The sequence below is a fragment of the Siphateles boraxobius genome, unplaced genomic scaffold (assembly GCF_051911475.1).
Source record: "Siphateles boraxobius isolate OS27281-9 unplaced genomic scaffold, OSU_SipBor_1 35, whole genome shotgun sequence".
Taxonomy (NCBI): domain Eukaryota; kingdom Metazoa; phylum Chordata; class Actinopteri; order Cypriniformes; family Leuciscidae; genus Siphateles; species Siphateles boraxobius.
In genome coordinates, this window is record NW_027508975.1 from 17,367,226 (window position 1) to 17,392,686 (window position 25,461).

Sequence of the window (25,461 nt, forward strand, 5' to 3'; positions counted from 1 at the left end):
CTCTAGTAGACGGTTGCATAGTTATAATTTTGTCCCTAATATTATCAATCTTATAGGTGAAGAAGTTCATAAAGTCATTACTGCTGTGTTTCTTGGAAACTTCTGGGCTTGCTTTCTTTTTCGTTAGTTTAGCCACTTTTTCAAATACATACCTAGGATTATGTTTATTTTCTTCTAATAGGGTTGAAAAATAAGCAGATCTAGCAGCTTTTAAAAAATCTCTGTAAGCAATCGAGCTCTCCTTCCATGCAATCCGAAATACCTCTAGTTTTGTTTTCTTCCAGTTGCGCTCCATTTTTCTGGCTGCTCTCTTAAGGGCCTGAGTGTGCTTGTTGTACCACGGCGTTGGACTATTTTCTTTAATCTTCTTTAAGCGCAGCAGAGCAACTGTGTCTAAAGTGCTGGAAAAGAGAGAGTTAAAAGTGTCTGTTGCAATATCGAGTTCTTCTAAGCTATCTGGGATGCTGAGATGATGAAACTGATCAGGAAAATTATTGATAAAGCAATCTTTCGTGGCAGAAGGGATAGGTCTAACATATTTATAACATGGAGTCGGCTTTGCAGCCTTGGCTAAATGTAATTTACATGAGACTAGATAATGATCTGAGATGTTGTCGCTCTGCTGCAGTATTTCAACGGCATCAACATCTATTCCATGTGATAATATTAGATCTAGAGTATGATTACGACAATGAGTAGGTCCTGACACGTGTTGTCTAACTCCAATTGAGTTTACAATGTCTTTAAATGCCAATCCCAATGCATCTTTTTCATTATCTACATGTATATTAGAATCACAAACAAAAAACACTTTATCTGCAGCCAATACTAATTCTGATAGAAAGTCAGCAAATTCTTTGATAAAGTCTTTATGGTGCACTGGTGGCCTGTATACAGTAGCCAGCAGAATTCTCAAACTTGATTTACCGTTTACACTATATATTTTTACATTAAGCACCAACATTTCAAAAGAAGTATATTTAAAACTAGATTTCTTAGTGGTTTTGAAAATATTACTATAAATTACAGCAACACCTCCCCCTTTGCCTTTCGGACGAGGTTCATGCTTATAACAGTAATCTTGCGGGGTGGACTAATTTAAAGTAATGTAATCGTTTGGTTTTAGCCAGGTTTCTGTCAAACACAGCACATCTAGGTTATAATCTGAAATCATATCATTAACAATAAGTGCTTTTGAAGTAAGGGATAGAATATTCAGCAACCCAAGCTTTATCGTTTGCTCATCTGTATTATATATGTTTTTTATTTGTTGAACATCAATTACATTTTTAACCTTAGATAGGTTTGGAAGTTTTTTGTATTTCCAAATTCGGGGAACAGACACAGTCTCTATATGATGATATCTAGGTGAAAGAGCCTCTATGTGATGGTATTTATCTGACCTTGTTGACGCGAGGCCGCTAGCAGATGGTCAACAGCCAGCCATTGAGTGAACACAATCTAGTAACTATCTAATCACCCCCCTCGAACAGGAAGGGGGCCAGAGCAAATTACAGTGCCTGACATCGTACTTGCGAGTTCAAACACCTCTTTAATGTTAATTTTGGTGATCTTCGACTGGCGAAGTCGAACATAATTAGTGCCGACGTGAATAATAATCTTAGAGAATTTACGATTAGCATTAGCCAGCACTTTTAAATTTGCTTTGATGTCAGGCGCTCTGGCTCCCGGCAAACATGTGACTATGCTGGCTGGTGTCTCTATTTTCACGTTCCGTGTAATAGAATCACCAATTACCAGGGCACAATCAACAGAATTCTCAGTCGGTGTTTCACTGAGTGGGGCAAATCGATTTGTTGTGGTAATCGGAACGGAAGAGTGGTTTTTTGATACGCGACTAGAGCGATCCCTCACTGTCACCCATCTGCCTGGCTGCACAAGCAATAATTTAGCCGGAACCGAATCATGTAAAGGGTTCACTATGCTAGGCGCATCCAAAATAGTATCTAAAGCTCTTGCACACTTACTATCCTCAATTGAAGTTTGGATGCGTGTCTCTAGTTCTGAAATCTTCTCCGTCAGCCTGACTGTTTCCTTTTGAAATTATCACATATATATCCTATATTGCCGACGGGGAAGGCTATACTAAACATGTGGCATCAAGTGCAGGTGACAATAACAGGAAAAGACATTACTAACCGTGTTTCTTGACTGATTCTTACTCACCAGGGGCCTCATTTATAACCATTGCGTACGCACAAAACAGGCCCTGAAAGAGGCGTACAAGTTGTGATTTATAAAAACAAACTTGACGGGAAAATTTGCGCACCTGCACGCAAACTCTGACCCATGCGTACAAACATTTTGGAGATGGAGCAGTTTGGCGACACCGATGGTGAGCTGGAGTTAAATGTCTTTTTGGTCACTTTTAGACAGAAAATCTAAAGAAAATTATACATATACAGAAAAATAATACAAATATAATTTCACAAACCAAGCCTATCACATGAAGCAAACATCCATCCCTTCTTAAATGTCCGCGCCAGCTAGTGCGTTCGGCTGTTTAGTGAAACTGACGCATAGCATAACACATCTAAAACCGTAAATCTTCATTATAAGTCCTAATCTTAAATACAGTTCATGTTCACAATAACAGTTTAAATAAAACAATGATTTAAACTTTGTTTTACTTCTGTTGTAAATATTTGGATTAAATATGCCATTCTGATTAATTTAGTTAAACACTTAAATTACATGAAATCATTACTGAGAAGTTATAACATTTTTTATATTCAATAAATATAAATATTTGTTGTGGATGCAATGCTTTCGAACACTTTTCCTCTCTCATGCTGTGTTTTAATGTTTTAACTAAAGAGATAATTGCTTATCATGATAATAGCAGATTGTCTGAGAAAATGGTTTCGTGCAAATAATGCACAACAAGGTCTATATGTTTCCATTAAAAACATAAATCAATTAAAAATACTCTTTGGCCAGTGGAAAAGATTAAGAAAAACTTTCTCCGAAATGTATTCTATACTATTTGATTTATTTATTCAAAAACAAGGCAAGGATAGGCTACTAGTTTTTATTAATGTAACTAATGTGACAGCACAGCAGCATTTCATATTTTCCTAATGTCTTGTACCGTTAAACATGTTATCACGTGGATGAATAATCATATGCAAATGATATACAGATGAGGATATGCATAGTAAAACTAGGCGTTGTAAGCTCCATATATGGTTGTTTTGGGGAGGAGTTTAGTGAAACTGACTCATAGCATAACACATCTTAAAACCGTAAATCTTCATTATAAGTCCTAATCTTAAGCTTAAAGATTACGAAATACAGATGTCGCACAATCTTCCGCTAACTGGGATCTATAAATTGAATTCTGCGCAGGTTCTGCCGTACGCACGGTTTTATAAGTCTGAATATTTTTTTGAGTACGCCATTTTTAGCTTTCTGGCGCACGTACACTTTTAGTAAGGATCCTACAAACAGTTTTATAAATGAGGCCCCAGGGCTTTTATTAACTCAGAGGCGCGGGCGCGCGCAAGAAAAATAAATAAATAAACTGAGCGCACAGGTGGCGCGTTAACAGACTAGCAAGTTACTACTGTGTCGTGCTAAGAATAACGGAAGCTAGCGAATGATAAGTAAGCTGTAATTAGTAGTATAAACAATTAGAAATGATAGTAAATGATGGTTCAAAACAGAAAGAAATACGAAGCTAATACGAGGCTTAGACGGAGCTTACAGCCTCGAAGCAGACAAAACTCACAGCACAGCAGGCAGCGAGGCAGACAGGAGCAATCGATCAGTGATCCACCGAATAGAGTGGCACGGCAATGATACTGAATGAACAGTCACAAAAATCCCGTTCAAGATGCTCACGCAGAAACGCATTCTCGAATGCATCCGTCCCCAAGATTGGTTTGCAGCGATCTACCTGAAGGACACGTACTTTCATGTCTCGATTCTTCCTTGATACAGACCGTTCCTGTGGTTTGCATTCGAGGGACGGGCATATCAGTACAAAGTCCTTGTCCTTGTCATCCCGCGTCTTTATGAAGGTCTCGGAGGCAGCCATTGTTCCACTCTGAGAACGCGGCATTCGTATTCTCAACTATCTCGACGACTGGCTGACGTGTCCGGTCATTGTTGAACTGATTGAGTACAATCAAAAGGAGGACAGCGGTCCCAATGAAAGTTTTTCAGAGGCTCCTTGGGCATATGGCATCCATAGCCGCGGTAACGCGGCTCGGATTGCTTCATATGAGACCGCTTCAGCACTGGCTTCACGGCCGAGTCCGGAGATGGGTGTGGCAGAGCGGCACTTACCGAGTGCACGTAACCCCGCACTGCCTCCAACCTTCAGCCCGTGGTTGGACCCTTCAATTCTACGGGCAGGTGTTTCCCTAGAACAGTGGTTCTAAAACTTTTTCGGTCATTCCCCACTTTGGACAAGAGGGAATTTTCATTCAGAAAATAAAAGTGCAGTTGCGTCCAAATTTGTATCAAGTTCAAAAATAGAAAATAAATAAAAGTGCCACTCGTCATAGCATCAGCACCCCCTCGTTGGGGGGCTGTGGACTAACATAATATTGTACTTAAAATGTAAAAAAAAAAAAAAAAAAAATATATATATATATATATATATATTACACAAATTAAAATAGACATAACATAGCCTACTGTGTTTGATATGGGATTAAAATGATGGGCTGTGTATAAGATATAAACTAATGATTAATCATTTTAATATTCCTTTGTTCCGATCAGAGCATGTGAGCAGAGAGAGAGAGCACATCTATGAATATTCCTCCGCTCGCTCATTCCGCTCAGGGTCGCGCTCTCAACGCAGAATGGCTGCTGGTTCGAGAATATGTGGAATACCCGCTGCCTCCGACTCGCCATGAACAAATAAAGATATAAAGGCATAAAAAGGAAAATTTCCTCCCGTTTGACGGGCCCCACCTGTCACGTCTCTATTCCCCACCAGTGGGGGACGCCCCACACTTTGAGAACCGCTGCCCTAGAACAAGTGTCCAGGCATGCTGTGGTCTTCACGGATGCCTCTGCCACCGGCTGGGGGGCCACGTACAACGGGCATGCAGTTTCAGGTCTGTGGACGGGGCCTCAACTGCATTGGCACATCAATTGCCTAGAGTTGCTCACAGTACACCTTACGCTGGGCCGCCTCAAAGGGCCGCCATGGCAAGCACGTACTGGTCCATACTTGTTATGTTACATACATACCATGTTATGCTGATGATACTCAGCTCTATATTTCTTCCAAACCTAACGAAACGTCTACGGTTACGTATGTAACCCTCGTTCCCTGAGTAGGGAACGGAGACGTTACGTCGGATGACGACGAATGGGGTTTCGCTTAGAAAAGCCTATCAACTTCGAGTATTACAAAACGAGCCAATGGCAAAGAAATGCCATGGGTCTGCGGAATTTGCATGGCGTAACTCCGCCCCACCTCGTGGGTATAAAAGGAAGAAGCCGGCAGCAAGCAGATGTGTTTCTTCGCTGAGGAGCCAAGACTGAGCTCAGGCGATCCCCGCGGTACAGCGGAAAGTGGCAGGCAGACGTAACGTCTCCGTTCCCTACTCAGGGAACGAGGGTTACATACGTAACCGTAGACGTTCCCTTTCGTTGTCACTCCGAGTTACGTCGGATGACGACGAATGGGGTTACCAGTCTAATCACGCCACCTTCTCAGCTGTCTTCCAGTGCCCTGCGTAAATCGAGATCCCTGTCAGCCTGGACAAAGGACTCCATATAACACAGGAATACCAAGGTACACTGGGAAGCATATCCCAAGCTTAGGGGAAGTATGCAATTAATGCCAGCCCGGAGGGGGGGGACTTAGAGAATACACATATGACCCGAAGGAAGCATATGGAAAACACTGGGGTGTCCAGCCGCAGGTGGAATATTTCAACCCCAGGGGTGGCAAGGTGGCTTGCCAAGGGAAAGACACACGCTCAGAGAGGCTTACAGTGGAATACACATGTGGGGGTCGCTCAGAGGAGGGACCATGCACACGGGAGGCACCTAGCCGACGCACAGGCAATAGACACTGGCGCCGACGTCAGGAGTGCTGGAGGAGCTCAGGGCTTTCGGAGAAGCTCACCTGAGGAAAATATCGCACGTATCCAGTCCGTGGAGTGGAATGGCGAGCAAGCGAAGACACCTGAGCGGGTCCGGTACTAGCTGGTTGAAGCGAGTACACGAGAGGACACAGGCTCCACTCGGAGATTATAGAATCTGGCGAATGTGTTAGGTGTCGCCCAGCCTGCAGCTCTGCAGATGTCTGTTAGCGAGGCGCCATGCGCTAGAGCCCAAGAGGACGCCACACTCCGGGTGGAGTGGGCCGTCACACCAAGGGGGCACGGTCGACCTTGCTGCTGGTAAGCCAAAGCAATGGTGTCCACTATCCAGTGAGACAACCTTTGCTTGGAGAGAGCCTTTCCCTTCAGCTTCCCACCATAACAGACAAAGAGCTGGTCTGAGGTCCTGAAACACTGCGTTCTGTCTACATAGGCGCGGAGAGCGGCAGCGCTTGCAGGTTCACCACCTGGTCCCGAAAGGGAGTGGTAGGAACCTTGGGCACATATCCAGGCCGGGGTCTCAGGATCACGTGAGAGTAAGCCGGCCCAAATTCCAGGCACGCTTCGTCAACGGAGAATGCGTGCAGGTCCCCAACCCTCTTGATGGAGGCCAGTGCAACCAGGAGCGCTGTCTTCATAGACAGGAACTTAAGCTCGACTGATTGCAGGGGCTCAAAGGGAGCACTCTTCAGGGCAGTTAGAACCACTGAGAGGTCCCAAGAGGGAACGAGAGGAGGACGAGGAGGATTTAGTCTCCTCGCTCCTCTCAGGAACCTGATGATCAGGTCGTGCTTCCCCACCGACTTACCTTCGATGAGGTCATGATGTGCGGCAATGGCGGCAACATAGACCTTCAGGGTGGAGGGAGACAGCCTTCGCTCCAGCCCCTGTTGAAGGAAGGAAAGCAAAACACTGATCGAGCATCTCCGGGGGTCTTCTCGGTGAGAAGAGCACCAGTTGACGAAGAGGTTCCACTTCAACGCATAGACGTGTCTCGTGGACGACGCTCTAGCGGAAGTGATGGTAGCCACCACCGCTGGTGGTAGGGTACTCAAACCTGCCTCGTCCCATCCAGGAGCCACACGTGGAGGTTCCAAAGATCGGGACGAAGGTGCCATAGGGTGCCCCGTCCCTGAGAAAGAAGGTTCTTCCTCAGAGGGATCGGCCAGGGAGGTGCTGTCGCGAGGAGTACTAGTTCGGGGAACCAGGTCCGGTTGGGCCAGTAAGGGGCAACCACAATGACCTGCTCCTCGTCCTCCCTGACCTTGCGCAAAGTGTGCGCAAGAAGGCTCACTGGGGGAAACGCATACTTGCGGCCCTGTGGCCAGCTGTGCGCCAGAGCATCCGTGCCGAGCGTGCCCTCGGTCAGGGAATAGAACTGGGCGCAATGGGTCGAGTAGTGAGAGGCAAACAGATCTATCTGCGCGTCCCCGAACTGGTCCCAAATCAGCTGAACCGACTGGGGATGGAGTCACCATTCTCCAGGGAGGGGCTGAAGCCGTGAGAGCTCGTCGGCTGCACAGTTCAGCGCTCCGGGAATGAAGATGGCTCGAAGCGACCATAGATGCTTCTGACTCCATAGGAGGAGGTGGCGAGCGAGTTGTGACATACGGCGGGAGCGTAGACCACCCTGATGGTTGATGTACGCTACAGTGGCGGTATTGTCTGAGCGGACTAGTACGTGTTGACCCCTGAGCAACGCTCGGAAGCGGTGCAGGGCAAGGCGTACTGCCAACAACTCGAGGCAATTGACATGCCATAGCCGCTGGGGTCCTGTCCAGGAGCCCGCAGCAGCATGTCCATTGCACATGGCGCCCCAGCCCGTGGTGGAGGCATCTGTTGAGACAACAACATGCCGGGAAGCTCGAGCCAGGGGGACACCGGCCCTGAGAAAATCGAGGTTCGTCCACGGGGTGAAGAACTGACGGCAGGTCGGAGTAACTGGTACTCGGAACGTGCCGTGTTGCCATGCCCACCTCGGGACTCGGTCGCGAAGCCAAAGCTGAAGCGGTCTCATATGAAGCAATCCGAGCGGCGTGACCGCGGCTGCAGATGCCATATGCCCCAGGAGCCTCTGAAAAAGTTTCAGTGGAACCGCACTCTTGCCCTCGAATTGTCTTAGGCAAGTCAGCAGTGACTGCGCGCGCTCGCTCGTAAGCTGCGCGGACATGGCGACCGAGTCGATGTCCATACCGAGAAAAGAGATCCTCTGCACGGGGCAAAGTTTGCTCTTCTCCCAGTTGACCCGAAGGCCCAGACGGGCTAGGTGCCGAAGCACTAGGTCCCTGTGTTCGCAAACCTGATCTCGAGAGTGAGCTAGGATCAGCCAGTCGTCGATATAACTCAGGATGCGAACCCCTTGCTCTCGAAGGGGAACAAGGGCCGCCTCGACGACCTTCGTGAAGATGCGAGGAGACAGGGCTAGCCCGAAAGGGAGAACCGCGTACTGGTATGCCTGCCCCTCGAAAGCAAAGCGGAGGAACGGTCTGTGTCGAGGAAGAATGGAGACATGAAAGTAGGCGTCCTTCAGGTCGATCGCTGCAAACCAATCCTGGGGCCGTATGCATTCGAAAACGCGTTTGGCGGTGAGCATCTTGAACGGCATCCGGTGAAGGGAGCGGTTCAGCACGCGCAAGTCCAGGATTGGCCGTAACCCACCGGTTTTCTTGGGGACAATGAAGTAGGGGCTGTAGAAGCCGGACCTCATCTCGGCTGGAGGGACAGTCTCGATTGCACCCTTCGCCAGCAGGGTGGCAATCTCTGCTCTCAAGATAGGGGCATTGCCACCGACCAAAGTGGAGCGGACTCCCCTGAAGCGGGGAGGAGACCGTGCGGACTGAATCGCATAGCCGAGCCTGACGGTACGCGCGATCCAGTGGGACAGACGGGGAAGCTCTAGCCAGGCTCCCAGGAACTGAACCAACGGGATCATGCGAGCCACAGGCGTCCCCCCGGAGGGGCAGCGAAGCGGAGTAACTGGCCCAGATGTGGACGGCATAGCGGCCCGGAGAGGGGGCACAGTTAGCAACCGCGCCCTGGCAGAGGGGGCCAGGGGAGGACCAGGCTGGTCGTCCCACGGGGGCCTGCTCTGCCAGGGGTCTGGCGACAGAGGGGGACAGGGGCGAAGCGGTCCGTGGACGGCACGCCGTGTCAACCGCCTCTGGGACAGAGGGGGGCGAGGAGAGCACGGCTTGTGGGCGGCGCTCTGTGTCGCCCGAGAACTCTGTGAGCTCAGGGAAGAGGGGATTGTTTCTGACTTTAACCACATTAGGGTGCTGCCCACCCGTGGGTGAGCAGCGGGGAGTGGAGAACAAAAGATTCTCCCCCGGCCCTCCACCGGGGGAAGGAGTGGTCCTGCTACCACCTCCTGTGAAACAATCATCATCCCTGAGCAGCCCGTCTCAGGAGCGCCGCTTGGCCCGGCGTTTAGCGGGGGGCGGGGCAGGAGAGGGCTGTGGCGCCTTCTTACGGCTTCCTCCGCGACCGGCCCTGGGTGGAGGCTGCTGCGTGGTCCGGGCGGGAGCCGCAGGAGGGCGCCCTCGGCGGGAAACAGGTCGAGGCGTCTGCCCGGCCGGCAAGGTGGAGGCAGCAGCGGGCCGGCGGGGCAGAATGTGTCTGATGGCCTCGGTCTGTTTCTGGGCAGTTGAAAACTGTTGGGCAAAGTCTTCAACTGCACCGCCGAAGAGGCCGGCCTGGGACAAGGGGGCGTTAAGCAGACGGGTCCGCTCAGCGTCCCGCATGTCAGCCAGGTTCAGCCACAGATGTCGCTCCTGGACCACAGCTGTGGACATCACCAAACCCAGGGAGCACGCGGTAACCTTCGTCGCCCGGAGAGCAAGGTCGGTCGCGGCGCGCAGCTCATCAAAGAGCCCTGGGTTTGTCCTACCCTCGTGCATGTCTCTGAGCATCTGGGCGTGGTAGACCTGCAGAGTGGCCATAGCATGCAGTGAAGCAGCCGCCTGTCCCGCCGCTCTGTAAGACTTCGCCACCAGGGTCGACGAAAATCTACAGGCTTTGGATGGGTGCTTAGGCTCGCCCCGAGAAGAAGCACTCTGAGGACATAGTTGCATGGCAACAGAGCGTTCAACCGGGGGAAGCCCAGTGTACCCACGGGCAGCTGCCTCATCGAGGGGAGGAAAGGCGGATGAGACCAGCGAGCGGTCCCGAGAAGACAGGGGGGTCTTCCAGGACTTCGAGATCTCATCATGCACATCCGGGAAGAAAGGTATTGGGGTTTGCCGAGGACGAGGGTCGGCGGCCTTACCCAAAAACCAATCGTCCAGCCGCGAGCGCTCAGGACAGGGTGGAGGCCTCCACTCAAGTCCGATGCTCGCGGCTGCCCGGGAAAGCATGGCCGTCATCTCCGGATCAGACTCGAGCACAGCCGTATGCACACCGGAAGGTGGCAGCTGTGACGAGCCCTCACTTCCAGAAGAGTCAAACCCGCCTAGTGATGCTGCAACAGACATGGCATCTTCCTCTGTAGCTTCAACTGAAGCACGCGGGCCACCAGAGGGTAGACCCGCGGGAATCAGCAGTTCACTAGCGGGCACCGTCATTGAAGAGGGGGGCTGGGGTCGCGGACACATAGTCGGCGCCTTGTTCCAGACCGTAACCCTCAGATCACCCTGGCCACCAGCCGCAGGACGGGGGGTGGATGAGGGGACTCTCACTCTTGCGAGTTCACCGAGTCTCGACCGTAATGACGCAATGGTCATGTTCCCACAGAGAGAACATGAGTCATCCACGAGCGCTGCTCTAGCATGATCAATGCCCAAACATACTATGCAACGCTCGTGCCCATCAGAGTCCGATACCAATCTGCCGCAACCAGAAGTACACGGGCGAGACATCTTTAAAAAGACGTGCCACGTGTAAGCTCTTTTAGTGAGAGAAAACTCAAGTGTTGAAGCACCCGGGGAGAAACGCACCGACTGGCAGACCACTGCAACAGATCAGCAGGAAGCACGCTCTCGCCGTAGATCGCCGTCACACCAACACTCGAGGTACTCGTTTGTAAAGCTGACAATTCAGAGATGGCTTGTGGAGAGAAGAATACACTTGGCTCCGAAGCGAAAACATATCTGCTTGCTGCCGGCTTCCTCCTTTTATACCCACGAGGTGGGGCGGAGTTACGCCATGCAAATTCCGCAGACCCATGGCATTTCTTTGCCATTGGCTCGTTTTGTAATACTCGAAGTTGATAGGCTTTCTAAGCGAAACCCCATTCGTCGTCATCCGACGTAACTCGGAGTGACAACGAAAGGGAACTCACCATTCACAAAATTATCGGAATGCATAGTTGACATCAAAAATTGGATGACTAGTAATTTCCTACTACTAAATTCTGAAAAAACAGAGATTCTAATTATTGGACAAAAAACTTCCACACGTAATAACCTAGAATACCGTCTAACACTTGATGGCTGCTCTGTTAAGTCTTCGTCGTCAGTTAGGAACCTGGGTGTGCTCTTTGATACCAATCTTTCATTTGAAAGTCACGTTTCTAGTGTCTGTAAAACCGCATTTTTCCATCTTAAAAATATATCTAAATTACGTCATATGCTCTCATTGACAAATGCGGAACAACTAGTTCATGCGTTCATGACATCAAGGCTAGATTTTTGTAATGCTCTACTGGGTGGTAGCCCTGCACGCTTAATAACCAAACTACAGCTAGTTCAAAACGCAGCCGCTAGAGTTCTTACCAGAATCAGGAAGTACGACCATATTAGCCCGGTTCTGTCAACACTGCATTGGCTCCCTATTAAACATCGTATACATTTTTAAATATTGCTGATTACTTACAAAGCACTAAATGGTTTAGCTCCCCAGTACTTGAGCGAGCTCTTAACGCATTATAGTCCTTCACGTCTATTGCGATCTCAAAGTTCTGGCCAGTTGATAATACCTAGAATATCTAAATCGACTGCTGGCGGTAGATTCTTTTCCTATTTAGCACCAAAACTTTGTAACAATCTTCCTAACATTGTCCGGGAAGCAGACACACTCTGTCAGTTCAAAGCTAGACTAAAAACACATCTCTTTGACCTAGCATTCACATAACACTCTATAGACTTCTATAATTCAATATTAGGCTGCTTAGATTAGGTCAGCCAGAACTGGGAACACTTCCCTTAAATCCTGATGTACTCGTAACTTCATAAGAAGAATGGCATCTACGCTAATTTTAGTGTCTTTGTTTATCCCAAGGTTTTCCCGCAGCCTGCCGGATCCAGGCCGTTTGCAGATCTGATGAAGGACTTTCGCCTGGACCGGATGACAATACAGTGCTAAAGTGCCAACTAGCCTCTCCCTAAGGAGGATCCCTATACCACTCTACAGATAAAGCGTTGTGGATTTTTTTGGTTCGCGTACCTACCCGAAGTGATAAGATAAAATAAAATTCTGCATCAAAATTTATAGACAAGACAAGTAGTTTGTTTAGGCATGGTTTGTAAGGAATTACAAACCTGCGCACATATATTCAAACGCACATAACTATAGAATCAATTCTTAATGCGCATGTGAACGCCATCAGCGTCAATCACAGGTTCACGTTTAAAGTCTGTTTAGAGAGAACGGTGTCTTCTTAGCGGTCCCTAATTTAATAACAAATTATCATTTAGACGGAAGTGAATCAATCAAAACTAACTTTAGCTGGAAATTTTTTTTTCAAGAACCACTATAAAACCAAACCAATCTCTGTTACCTTAAATTATATGTTTATCTCTGTAAAGCTGCTTTGAAACAATCTACATTGTTAAAAGTGCTATATAAATGAGGATGACTTGACTTGACATACGGACATCACTGCGACCGTTGCGTACATCAACCGTTAAGGTGGTCTACACTCCCGCTGCATGTCGCAACTCGCCCGCCATCTCCTATGGAGTAAGAAGCATCAGAGTTCACTTTGTGCCATTCACATCCCTGGTGTGCTCAATTGTGCAGCCGAAGAGCTCTCAGCAGGTCTTATTAGTTGCGCCGTAAGGCCAAACCGGACCTGGTTCCCACAACTCATGCTCCTCACGACAGCACCTCCTTGAAGGACCTGCTTTCTCAGAGATGCCACTCTATGGCAACCGCATCCAGACCTCTGGAAACTCCATGTCTGGTCCCTGGATGGGGCGTGGAGGTTCTAGGTGACCTATCCCAGGCGGTGGTAGACACCATCACTTCTGCTAGAGCCCCCTCAACGAGGCGCCTCTATGCTCTGAAGTGGAACCTGTTTATTTCATTTCATTTCATTTCATTTCATTTATTGGTTTATTTTACAGGGACAGTGCTCATTAATTAACAGTAAAATAACTGTAAATGAGCCAGAGTTAGCTCAACAGGCTAATTTTCATCTGTTGTCCCTGGCCAGTTATTATTAAGGCAACCTAAAATCAAGATATAAAAACAAAAAATGACTTTTTACAGTCCACAAATAATGACAACATAGAAAAGTAATGATACGACAAGTACAACACACAACAATAAGTAACAAGCAACATCAGCACACAACATAGGCTAAAAAATGAGAGATAACCAAGTTTGACACAAGACAATCTGCTAGCAAGCAACAATTTTCAGCAGGCAGTCAGTAGTCTAATGTGCACATATCTGATTATCAATTAGCCAGTTCTTAAGCTGACCAGTAAAATAACGATACGTGTTTGTTTCTCTTATCAGCCTAGGCAATAGATTCCACTGTTTAGTTGCTGTTACAGAGAACGCTGACTGACTAAAGGTACTTTTTCGAGTGGGAATGATACAGTCCCCTCTTGTAATACCTCTAGTGACATGAGTGCCTGCTCTCTGCATAACAAATCTCTTCAGTGGAGGTGGAGCCGTGCTATGCAATATCTTATAAACTAGACAAAGGTTACTGTAAGTGATCAAGTTATCCCAACTCAGAAGTCTATGGGTATTTAAAATTTGACAGGTGTGAAAACTATTAGGTTTCTGAACTAAAACTTTAAGAGTATGTTTATAAAGACTTTCCAGTGACTTCGTTGTAGACTTAGCTTGTGCCCAGCTTGTCAAACAGTATGTAAAATGCGGGATAATCATGGCATTCATACATATCATAGCAGTTTCAAAGTTGAATGATTCCCTAACAAATCTAAAATTACTTAAATTAAATCTAACTCGTTTGCACATACTTTTTACATGAGTTCTATAACAGAGATTCGAATCAATCCAAACAACCAGATACTTATATTCAGTCACAACTTGCAAATTTTGACCTGATATCATTATGTCAGGGTCTGGAACGCTACATGGTCGCTTTGAAAAGAACATGCTAACGTTCGTTGAATTGTTTTCTTCCCACCGGAAAGACCCCTGAAGTTGTCCGATTAGAATAGTGCTTTCAAGATGGGTTGGAGCGAAGGGCTGTCTCCCTCCACCCTCAAAGTGTATGTTGCTGCTATCGCCGCACATCACGATGCAGTTGAAGGCAAGTCATTGGGAAAGCATGACCTGATCGTCAGGTTCCTTAGGGGAGCGAGGAGACTAAATCCACCTCGCCCCCCCTCTTTACCTTCTTGGGACCTGTCTCTGGTGCTCAGCGCACTGCAGAGCCACGTTCAAGATCCTGTCACTAAAGACAGTGCTCCTGACCGCTCTGGCTTCCATTAAGAGGGTAGGGGACCTGCAAGCATTTTTGGTCGACAAATTGTGCCTAGAATTCGGGCTGGCCAACTCTCACGTTGTCCTGAGACCCCGGCTCGGATATTTGCCCAAGGTTTCTACCACTCCCTTCAGGGACCTGGTAGTGAACCTGCAAGAGCTGTCTTCGGAGGAGGCAGACCCAGCCCTAGCTTTTCTCTGTCCCGTCCACTAGAGATGCGCGTTTGGCGGTTATAGCCGCGGACTCCGCGGATAAACCGCGGATCGGGCGGATGACGTGACGGAAAAAAATATTTTAATGAAATTCGGGCGGGTGGCGGGCGGTTTCTAGTCTCGCGGCTGTCATCAGCAGCGCCTTGTATCAGCAGCGCCTTGTATCAGCGGATGGCGGGTGGGAAAATTGGTCAAAAACGTTGGTGCGGATGGATGGCGGACGGATGATGAGTTTTGTGATGCGGTTGCGGATGAAATAATAGATGCCCATCCGCGCATCTCTACCGTCCACTCTTTGCGATTTTATGTGGACAGAACGCAAAGCTTCAGGACCTCAGATCAGCTCTTCGTCTGTTATGGTGGCCAGCAGAAGGGAAAGGCTGTCTCCAAGCAGAGGATGGCCCACTGGATAGTGGATGCCATCGCCTTGGCTTACGAAGCCCAAGGCGTGCCTTGCCCGTTTGGGTTGCAAGCACACTCAACTAGAAGTGTTGCTTCCTCCTGGGCACTGGCTCAAGGCGTCTCGATGACATATATATGTAGAGCTGCGGGCTGGGCGACACCTAACACGTTCGCTAGATTCTATAGCCTCTGTGTAGAGCCGGTATCTTCCCATATATACTCACCCCCACTGGCCAGTCGCGCGAGGAATACGTTCTTATTGTCGGCTTGCAACACCACTCCGACCCCTATGGGCCGGATACGTGCATCTATTCACTCCAGTAGTGTTCCCCAGAAATGGCTAACCCTGTGAGTTCCTCCGTCACCACTGCGGCAGTCAGATGTTGCGGAGCATCTGACGCCAGGCCTATAATCATATGCATATTGGAACCTGTGTTAGGCTGGGTGTCCATATGTATATTCCTCCACAATCAGCTTCTCTGTGGACGGGCCTGTGTCTTTCTATAACTAGGCTGGAACCACCCAAGAGACTGCCATATGTTGTACTACCCTGCTTGGCTAGTCCATATGTGTATCCGTCACAGTGCCTCTCGCGAGTCCCCTCACCACAGTTGCTGAGCTTCCGCTGTACGGCCGACCTGACACACAGTTCAGGCTCCTCAGCGGAAAAACAAGGATGCGAGGCACCTCCTGCTCATTACATGCTCGCGCCACGATGCACAGCAGCTGGTGCAATTATCGCATGCCAATGTGCATTGGCTCGTTTAGTTAGACTCGAAGTAGATAGGCTCTCGCAAGCGATCCCCATTCGTCAGAATCACTTCTGACTCACGTCTCCGTTCTCTCCTCGGGTAATGAGGGTTACCATACGTTACCGAGACGTTTTTTTGCTATTTTTATCACTGCTACACTTTTGGGATATTATTTTCAACACTGCAGATTTGATATGCACTAAATCTAATTTATTATTTAAATATGGATATTATTTGAATTGCCATAGGGTCCACAATTAACACCTAACAGGCTCCAAATAATAGTTGCTTTACATAGACAGCCAGAAACTGCAAAATAATACATATACTGTAAGACTATTATGATACTTTTATTGTTTATGGTATTAGGGGGGAAATATTTTCGAATTTTTATTATATTAATTCTAAAATTTTAAACATTAGATATTTTATGGCCAGTAAGAACCCTGAATGCAGTGTAATAAATTAATTCAACAGCCATATATTTTAGTGCCGCCCATTTTTTGCAACTGAACCGAAGCATTAAGTGCATGATGCAGGAGTATGAAGTAAAGGCAAGAAAATCGCCAACATTCGTCTCTGTTTTAATGCAGTCATATCCAGCTAAATTTGTTTTCCAGATTTTTCTATAACCTTCCTGATGAATCTTGTTTTATTCTGAATTCTGTTGCGTCATTCTGTGTTCACACTTCACACATCCTGTCTCCAGGGTTATGAGGTAATCAACTGAGGTCAAAGTCATTAACTGCACCAGTGCTTTCATCAAGCTAAACATTAGTAAAGAAATGCAGTGCTTGTTAGAAGAGTTATGCCTGTTTCACACATCTTACATATGCATGTGTGCGCCTGTAACAGAAGGAATATGTCGAGCAGTTTTTCTGCTGTGTGAAGTGATTTCTGTGTTAATATGTTGAGTTGAATTATAAAATGGTTATCTGGAGTCTGCCTTATCTAGAGTCTGAGCTATTAGAGACTTGATCACCATGAAATCTAAATTACATGAGGTAGATCACATTTACATCTCATGTTACTTCTGTAACATGGCATGTTTCAATGTGAAACAGAGTGTTAAAGGGTAAAAAGTTGTGCAGGACTATTGATTGGATTGTGAAAAATGGGTGTGGGTTGGAGGCGAGGAGTTTAAAAAGAGAGACTGATGTCACCTGAAAAGGAAGTAGTTTCATTTTAATGAAATATTACAAATGTAAAAACATGTACCGAGTAAACACCAAAAGAAGATATGGAACATGTATTAAGAAACAGACAAGGAGACAATAAAGGAGGTTGTGAATAACAAAAAGTCATGAAACCAAGTGTGAAGAATGTGTCTATGTTGGGAGTTTATTTAGTCCATATATTGTACATTTGTCTTTTTTTCAGTGATGGCAAAAAACAAACAAAAAACAATTGTGTGATGAGAAGAAAAATAACCTCTGAGGATAAACGTATGATTCTTTTCTTTTCTTCACCCCAGACTAGCATAGGAAAGGAGTGCCACAATGAAGAAAACAACACACCAAACGAACTACAACACCCTGGTCTCTGTTCAGGATACTATTTGAACTATTATAAAAGCGTAACATTTAAAAATAGACATTAAAAACTGGACATACTTGACTTGTCAGCTTGACGTGGGGCAGTATGCTCTACCACAGGAGCCCTTATGCCACCAGCAGTGTTGATGCACAATATAAAATCCACAAAATTCCCACTTCGATTTTCTAGAATTGAATTACTGCACCAGAATTGTCAGTCTTTAAAATTGAATGTCTCAATGAATGATGGAAACATTTTAATTCGCTGTAAGATCCGTCTGATCGCTTTCAGATTCATGTTTGGCACATTTACTTACCATAGTTGCAATTAACTAAATCTGACTTAATTCCAATTCAACTAAAAACCATTTCATGTTGTGTGTGGATGCTCATTTTGAAGGCTTTGCAGATCTGCTATAGACTCATTGGTAAGAACATACTGCCCCCTCTAGTAGAAAAGTAGAAATATACTGAAAATGAATAGAGTTATCCCTGCAAATCCCATTTTAAAACTGGCAGGAGCTGGTGTTTGGGATTCTGGATCTAATACAAAACAAACAAAAAAACCCATCAAAGATGTATTTAAGAGAGCAGGGCATCTAAAATGCAAAGTACACACACAAACAAGAAAACAAAACTGATGAAAATAAATAGAAATATCATAGAATGTAGTTTAACTACGATACCCTACCCCATCTTCATTGGACCCCAAATCCATGATGACACAGTATGACAACATTACCAATGAAACAAAATAAAATGTATACAAGCCTTAACAAATATGTAAAGTAATGTAACTTTTAAACACAAGAAAACATCTGAATTTGCTCCAGCATTCTGAATAAAGTTAACACATTATTTTTACACCAAGAACAAAATAATACCTTCACATTCAAGAGGAACATAAAATATGGGACTTTACAACAGGATGGAGTTCTGAATTAAGAAAAGTTTACCCAAAAATTAAAATTCTGTCATCATATTTTTCCAAACCTGTATGCCTTTCTTTCTTCTGCGAAATTCAGAGGTTTAGCATAATGTACATGCAGCTCTTTTCTATTCAATGAAAGTGAATTGGGCATCATAAAAGGTGTTTGTGTGAGGAATTTAAATTAAATTTAACCATTGAAAACCTTCCCCTCCTCTGCAGTCCCTAAAATCCAATTTCCATGTTCAAAGTGATGCGTTAGTTTCAATTGCAAGACTCATGACAACGGTTGACATTTGACATTATTGATGTCATTATGGATGAAAATGAAATTAGAGAACAACTGAGAAGGGGAAACAACTTAATGGCAAAGTTCACTCAAAAATTAAATGTCTGTCATCATTTACTCACCCTCATGTCATACCAAACCTGTATGACTTTTTCTCCTATGGATCGCAAAGGAACATATTTTAAAGAAGTCTGGTGATCAAACAGTTCTGTTGACTATCGACGTACATTGTATAGACATACATTCTCAAAATATGTTCTTTTATGTTCCACAGAAGAAAGAAAGTCATACCAGCTTGGAACAACATTGAGTTGTTAGAATAACATTGAGACTTGGAAAAGAGCAGCATGAATATTCTGCAAAATGTCTTTTTTTGTGTTGAAAAGAATTAAAATATGTATTTTTTGGGTGAACTTCCCCTTTAACAAGTGTTTCACATTATAACAGATGCTCCTTTGCCCTGTCTGAATAACAACAAAAAATGCCTGTAACAACATAATCAGATGTTAAATCAACCAATTGCAAAAATAATTAAATTAAGTTAAAAAAAAATACAAATTGACACTTTAGAAAATTGTCCTTTAAATTCCCACTGCCCAGTTGTTATTATGTAAACCATGCCTTTGGAATCCACCCTAAAAACATTGTATGAATTACAGATAAAAAGATGCTCTTTTGCCACTGTTTTACAAAACTATTTTGTAACATGGTTCAGTCCATCATGGAATGTCTTGAACGCTGTGGAGGTCAGGCAGTTCTTTGGGAAGATGTTGGGAATTGGATGAATCTTTGCTTTGAATTCTGCTTTTGGACACTGGACAGGAGTAGTTGTAGATGCTCAGTTTTGCAGTACAAGACACTTGAGATCTGACAGATGTTCAGGGACTGGAATATGGTGGTCACAGACGGCAATTGCTGGGTGGGACGTGCTGCTACAGGAAGTGTTTTTCGTGGGAGGAACTTGGTGGGCTTAGTGGGTTGATGGGGAGGGGCTGGATGTGAGGGCTCTTGCGTTGTTTTTTCACATTCATAAACCTGACTGGTCCCGTTTTCTTCACCCTACGTTGATGTGAGATCAAAGAGTGATCAACAATCATGCGCGAAAGAACATTTCCGGTCGGGCAAAAAGAAAAACACATCCCAAATGGGTCACGGATCAGTGACAAAAAGGGGGAGGGGAGGGGGAGGGGGGGGGGGGTGAACCGGGTCTCTGCACGCACACAACAGGCCACTGTGGGAACAAACTAGCAGGGCAGCATTAACCATTATCCTCTGGGAGTTCTGTGACTGTATACATACCACCCTGACAGCTGGTTAAACAGCACCAGATGCCCAATACCTCACATAAACAGACCAAAAGTCCCACATTTACAGACCTAACTCTGAGAGTTCTTGGACTAGTTTTCCATTACACATACTGTATGTCTCAAAACTATGGTCTAAAAAGGATTAAACTAAGAAACTTTTACTTGTGTTAATTGTTTGACTGTAGTCAAAAATCCGAACATTCTGTTGATTATTTTTTTATGTTTGACTTATGGTATTCTGATGTTAGTCTTTATCATTACTAAAACTATTTAAAAAAATTATTAATTGAAAAAAAAGCTGAAATAAAATAAAATATAAATATCAGAGGAAAACTTAAAAAACTTAGAAAAGTTGCCTTGGCAACTAAGTTGAAGTACAAAAATTACTAAAACAAAAACTAAAAGAAATATAAATTAAAGCTAAATAAAAATATTCAAAATCCTAATAAAAATGACCAAAGCACATGAATGACTAAAACTTAAAGTAAAATTGAAATGAAAACTGAAAATATAAAAATAAAAGCTGTCAAAATATTAGTTAATAGTATATAAATAATACTAAAATAACATTGTTTTCATTGGCATCCTAGTCCATAAAAGAAATAATTCATTAAATGTTGTAAACTAAATTTTATACAATTTTCTTATACAAAAAAAACATCTCGGGTTACAACTGTAACCCTTGTTCCCTGAGAAAGGGAACGAGAACTGCATCGAATGATCCTTTGGGGGAACGCCCTTAGCGTAGCGTCTCTGAAGCATGAATGAAACTAGACCAATCCTGATTGGTGTTGCGTCATGATGTAATGTGTGACGGCATAAGCGGAACCTACAAAAGGACGCCGGCACACAACAGTGTTAGCTTCTGTGATGAAGCAAGCGCTCCCAGGAAGGGGAAAGTGTGGCGAAGGGACGCAGTTCTCATTCCCTTTCTCAGGGAATAAGGGTTACAGTCGTAACCTGAGACGTTCTCTTTCGAGGGAACTCGAACTGCGTCGAATGACACTTTGGGGGAACGAGTACCCACTATGCCACAATGCGCCCTGCCTGTCCTAGTGTGAAGCTGCTCACAGGCACATTTAGGACGAGAGCACAAGAGTGCCAGGCGTAGACGGAATGTCCAGACTGTAAAACCTAATAAAGGTGTGGGGGGTGGCCCATCCTGCTGCATCGCAGACCTCCTGGATCGGGACCCCTGAGAGGAGGCCTCTAGAGGACGCCATGCCAATTGCAAATTACAAATGCAAATTGCGCACCTGGTAGGCCAAAGAAATAGCATGGACAATCCAGTTGCTGATGGTCTGTTTGGAGGCGGGAAGACCCTTCTTGGGCGACCCAAAACACACCAGAAACTGGTCTGACTTCCGCCATGAAGAGGATCTTTGAATATAAATTTTTAGAGCTCTGACAGGGCAGAGCAGATGAAGTCTCCCCTCATCTGCCGTCACGGGAGGTGGAGGATGAAAAGCCCGAAGAACCGTAGGCCGTGCCACATTAGATGGCACCTTAGGCAAATAGCCCGGCCTGGGATGTAAGATGGCTTTAATGTCGTCTGGAGCAAACTCCAGGCACCCATGGGATATAGAGAGCGCCTGGAGATCTCCTACCCTCCTCAGAGAAGTAATGGCCAACAGAAAAAAACACCTTTAGGGAAAAGTTCTTGGCCTCAGCCGACTCCAGTGGTTCGAAGGGGGCCTAAGCCAGCCCTTCGAGAACCACCTCCAGGTCCCATGTGGGAACCCTGGTACGAGCCGCAGGCCTCATCCTCCAAGCCCCACGGAGGAAACGTACGACCAACTACTGTCTCCCCACAGGCCCATCACCCAGAGGAGCGTGGAAATTGTTTTTTGTGGTGTGTAAACACCTTTATTGTGGATGGGGTAAGACCAGCTGAAAAGCGATCTTGGAGGAACTCCAGAACTGAAGCCACTGGGCAGTAAACTGGATCCACCTCACACTCTCTACACCAATTGGTAAAGACATTCCACTTTAAGCCGTACAATTTCCTCGTGGAGGGAGCTCTAGAGCTGAGTATGGTCTCCACTACTCCAGCTGATAGGCCGGCCTCTAGGTACTGTGCCCCCTCATGGGCCAGACCCACAGTTTCCATAACTCGGGCAGAGGGTGAAATATTGAGCCCTCTGCCTGTGTCAGCAGGTCCCTCCTGAGGGGAATCTCCCACGGAGGGCCGTCTAGGAGCGATATAATGTCTGGGAACCATACTCGGGCCGGCCACAACGGGGCTACCAGCAGTAAACTGATCCCGTCGCGACGGACCCTCTCTAGAACTCCCGGGAGCAGAGCGATCGGGGGAAATGCATACAGACACAGCCTCGGCCACGACTGCTCCATAGCATCCAACCCCATCGGGGTTGGATGAGAGAGGGAGAACCACAATGGACAGTGGGTCGTCTCTGGAGACGCGAATAGGTCCACTTCCACTGGGCCGAACCTCTGAGATATCGACTCCACCACCTCGGGGTGGAGTCTCCATCCCCCGGGCCTCAGCCCCTGTCTCGACAGGATGTCTGTTCCTGATTGTGACTCCCAGGGATGTATGTTGCTCTTAGAGATAACAATTTCCCTTGGGACCACAGGAGGATCTGATGCGTCAGTCTGCATAGAGGGCGAGACCTCAGACCCCCCGATGGTTTATATAGGCCACTACCGACATATTGTCTGACCTCACAAGGACATGCTGACCTTTGAGGTCCGGCAGGAAACTCCTCAGAGCTCGGAACACCGCACACATCTCCAGGCAGTTTATGTGCCAGGAGGAATGATGGTCCTGCCATAGGCCTGTCGTAAAGCGGCCATCCATGACCGCGCCCCAGCCCGTGAGGGAGTCGTCTGTCGAAACGGTTTTCCAGCGATATGACGCTCCCAACACTGGACCTTGGGACAGAAACCAAGCTTTTTTCCACATAGATAGGGGAACGAAGGCATCTGCGCGTAACCCTGATGCCTCGGTTTTCAACCACCACTGGAGGGCCCTCATGTGCAGCAGGCCAAATGGAATAATGTTGGACGCGGCCGCCATGAGCCCTAACACTCTTTGAAAATGTTTCACAGTAATGGCTTGGCCTAGCTTTATCCTGGACATTGTGGCCAGAATGGACTCGATTCGTGCAGGAGACACTCGTGTCCGCATCGTGACCGAGTCCCACACCACTCCCAGGAACGTGGTTCTCTGGGCTGGTGTCAATGCGTTCTTTTTCGTGTTGAGTCTCAACCCCAGGCTTTGGATGTGGGTGAGGACGATAGTTATGCGCGGGTCGACTCGTAACAAAAAGAAAGAAATTGTCACTTTATTTGCGGGGCGGGTTGGGGCAGGTCATTAAAAACAAAATAAAAAAAAATCCATGTATGTTGCTTTGCAATTTCCAGCCTATATTAAATATTTGGGAATGTCCATTTGCATATTTTATTAGGTTCTTTGATAAGTTTACAATACGAATGCCGTAGCAACTTAACTTGCGTGATGTCCCCAAACCTTTGACGTCATGTGACACGTCACGAAAGCGGTGCACCAAAAAGCTCCCGCCGCCAGCCACGACAACAAGAACGGAGAAATAAAAGTGGAGATGGAAGACGAGGTGCAGGAGAAATTGAGGTTGGGAATTTACCTAATTAAAAGAAAAAAAAGGTCAGGCCTCTAAATCTAATGTTTGGGACCGGTTCTCAGAAATAGTTGCAGCAGGAGACAACAGCAGTATCGGCTACGTGAAGTGCAACTTGTGTGAAAAATATACAAACAGGAGAGCCACAAAACGGGCACATCCAGCATGTCAAGACATATTTGTGGGGGGTCTAAGAAATAAAAAATGGTTTAGCCTTTTAGATGAATACAAACGCTGCTTTGTAAAAGTTGAAAATGTATCTTATTAATATGACCTGATTTATGGTTCATATTCATAATAATTTATGGTTCAATGTTGTTGCCAGTTTACAGGGCGATGTTTCCAAACACTTTCAGGCTGAAATAAAGGCTGTTTTCATTTACATTACAATGCCTACGGTCGTGGGTGCGGGGCGGGTTGTAAAAATAGATACAGTGGTGCGGGCCAAATAATTTCATAAAAGCGGGACCGTGGTTTGGAAAAAAAGCCGACCCGCGCATCACTAGAGGACGACAACACAATGCCGAACCACCAGCTCTTGTGACTGGACCAGAATCAGCAAGTTGTCGATATAATTGAGCACCCTGATGCCCTGGAGCCTCAGTGGTGCTAGAACTGCACCCATACATTTGGTAAATGTGAGAAGGGAGAGAGCTAGGCCGAACGGAAGAACCCGATATTTGTACGCTTCGCCCCCGAAAGCGAACCTCAGGAACTTCCTGTGAGATGGAAGGATGGATATGTGGAAGTATGCGTCCTTTAGATCTATCGTGACAAACCAATCCTTGGATTAAATTTGACTCATGATGATGGGGATAGTGAGCATCTCGAACCTGAATCTCCTCAGAGAACAATTCAAGTGCCTGAGATCTATTATTGGACACAACCCCCCATCTTTCTTGGGAACTATAAAGTAGCGGCTATAAAACCCGGACTCCCTGTCTGGTGGAGGAATACGCTCTATATCCTCCTTTACCAGCGGGAACTTTACTTCGTTCCAATACCCGACCCTGCATAGACCACCCCGTTGAACCTTGGTGGGCGGAAACCGAACTGCAGCCTCTACCCCTTTTGAATGGTGCACAGGGGCCAGGGAGAAATATTTGTGAGATATTTCCATGCATCAAAATATTTTACCAAAGGAACCAGGCTCTAGAGCCTGGCTTCGGGTATCAATCGGGATTCGTTCTCGAACGGGGGGTGGGGGATAGCCCTGCTATTTTTGTCTCGTATTTGATACCCTGAAGCGGAGGATCGGCAGGGGAAAAAATCGAAAAACAATTTTTGATGTGCAGAAGGAACACTGCATGGCCGCAAGCCTGTGGGGCAGACAGAGCAGCGTGCGTTCGCTGCTCATCATTTTAATTTACTCAGAATTAAATGCAGCCATAAACACGTATAAGTGAAACACAGTCTGAATGGTAGGCTGGAATAAAATATCTAACTTCCTTAAAGTCAGATAATATTTCATCATTTTAATTTCTTAAAATGAAATGCAGCCTTAATTACCAGACAATACTGTTTGTGTTATACGGTCTCGTAATCTACACGCTGCCTCGGCAAACGCGAGATTCAAGTCTTTACAATATGTATTTGGCTTTCATCCCTCAAGAAGAAAGTCAACAGGTCAAACATCCGACAGCGCACGGATATAGCATCGAGATATTTCTCAATGAACAGCTGCCTGCACCCTCAGGAGCTGAC

The 25,461-nt window shown here is 46.1% G+C and overlaps 1 protein-coding gene across 16 annotated transcripts in view; it reads right to left on the reverse strand.

The window, feature by feature from the left end:
* Window positions 1-17,394: 17,394 nt before the first annotated feature.
* The window catches only part of epb41a (erythrocyte membrane protein band 4.1a), a 148,227-nt gene continuing 140,160 nt past the window's right edge, over window positions 17,395-25,461 (reverse strand). For all 16 annotated transcript variants that reach the window (XM_077196650.1, XM_077196649.1, XM_077196647.1 and 13 more), the window contains one exon: window positions 17,395-19,889. The gene's annotated coding sequence lies outside the window, so the exon portion shown is untranslated. The remainder of the gene's footprint in view (window positions 19,890-25,461) is intronic.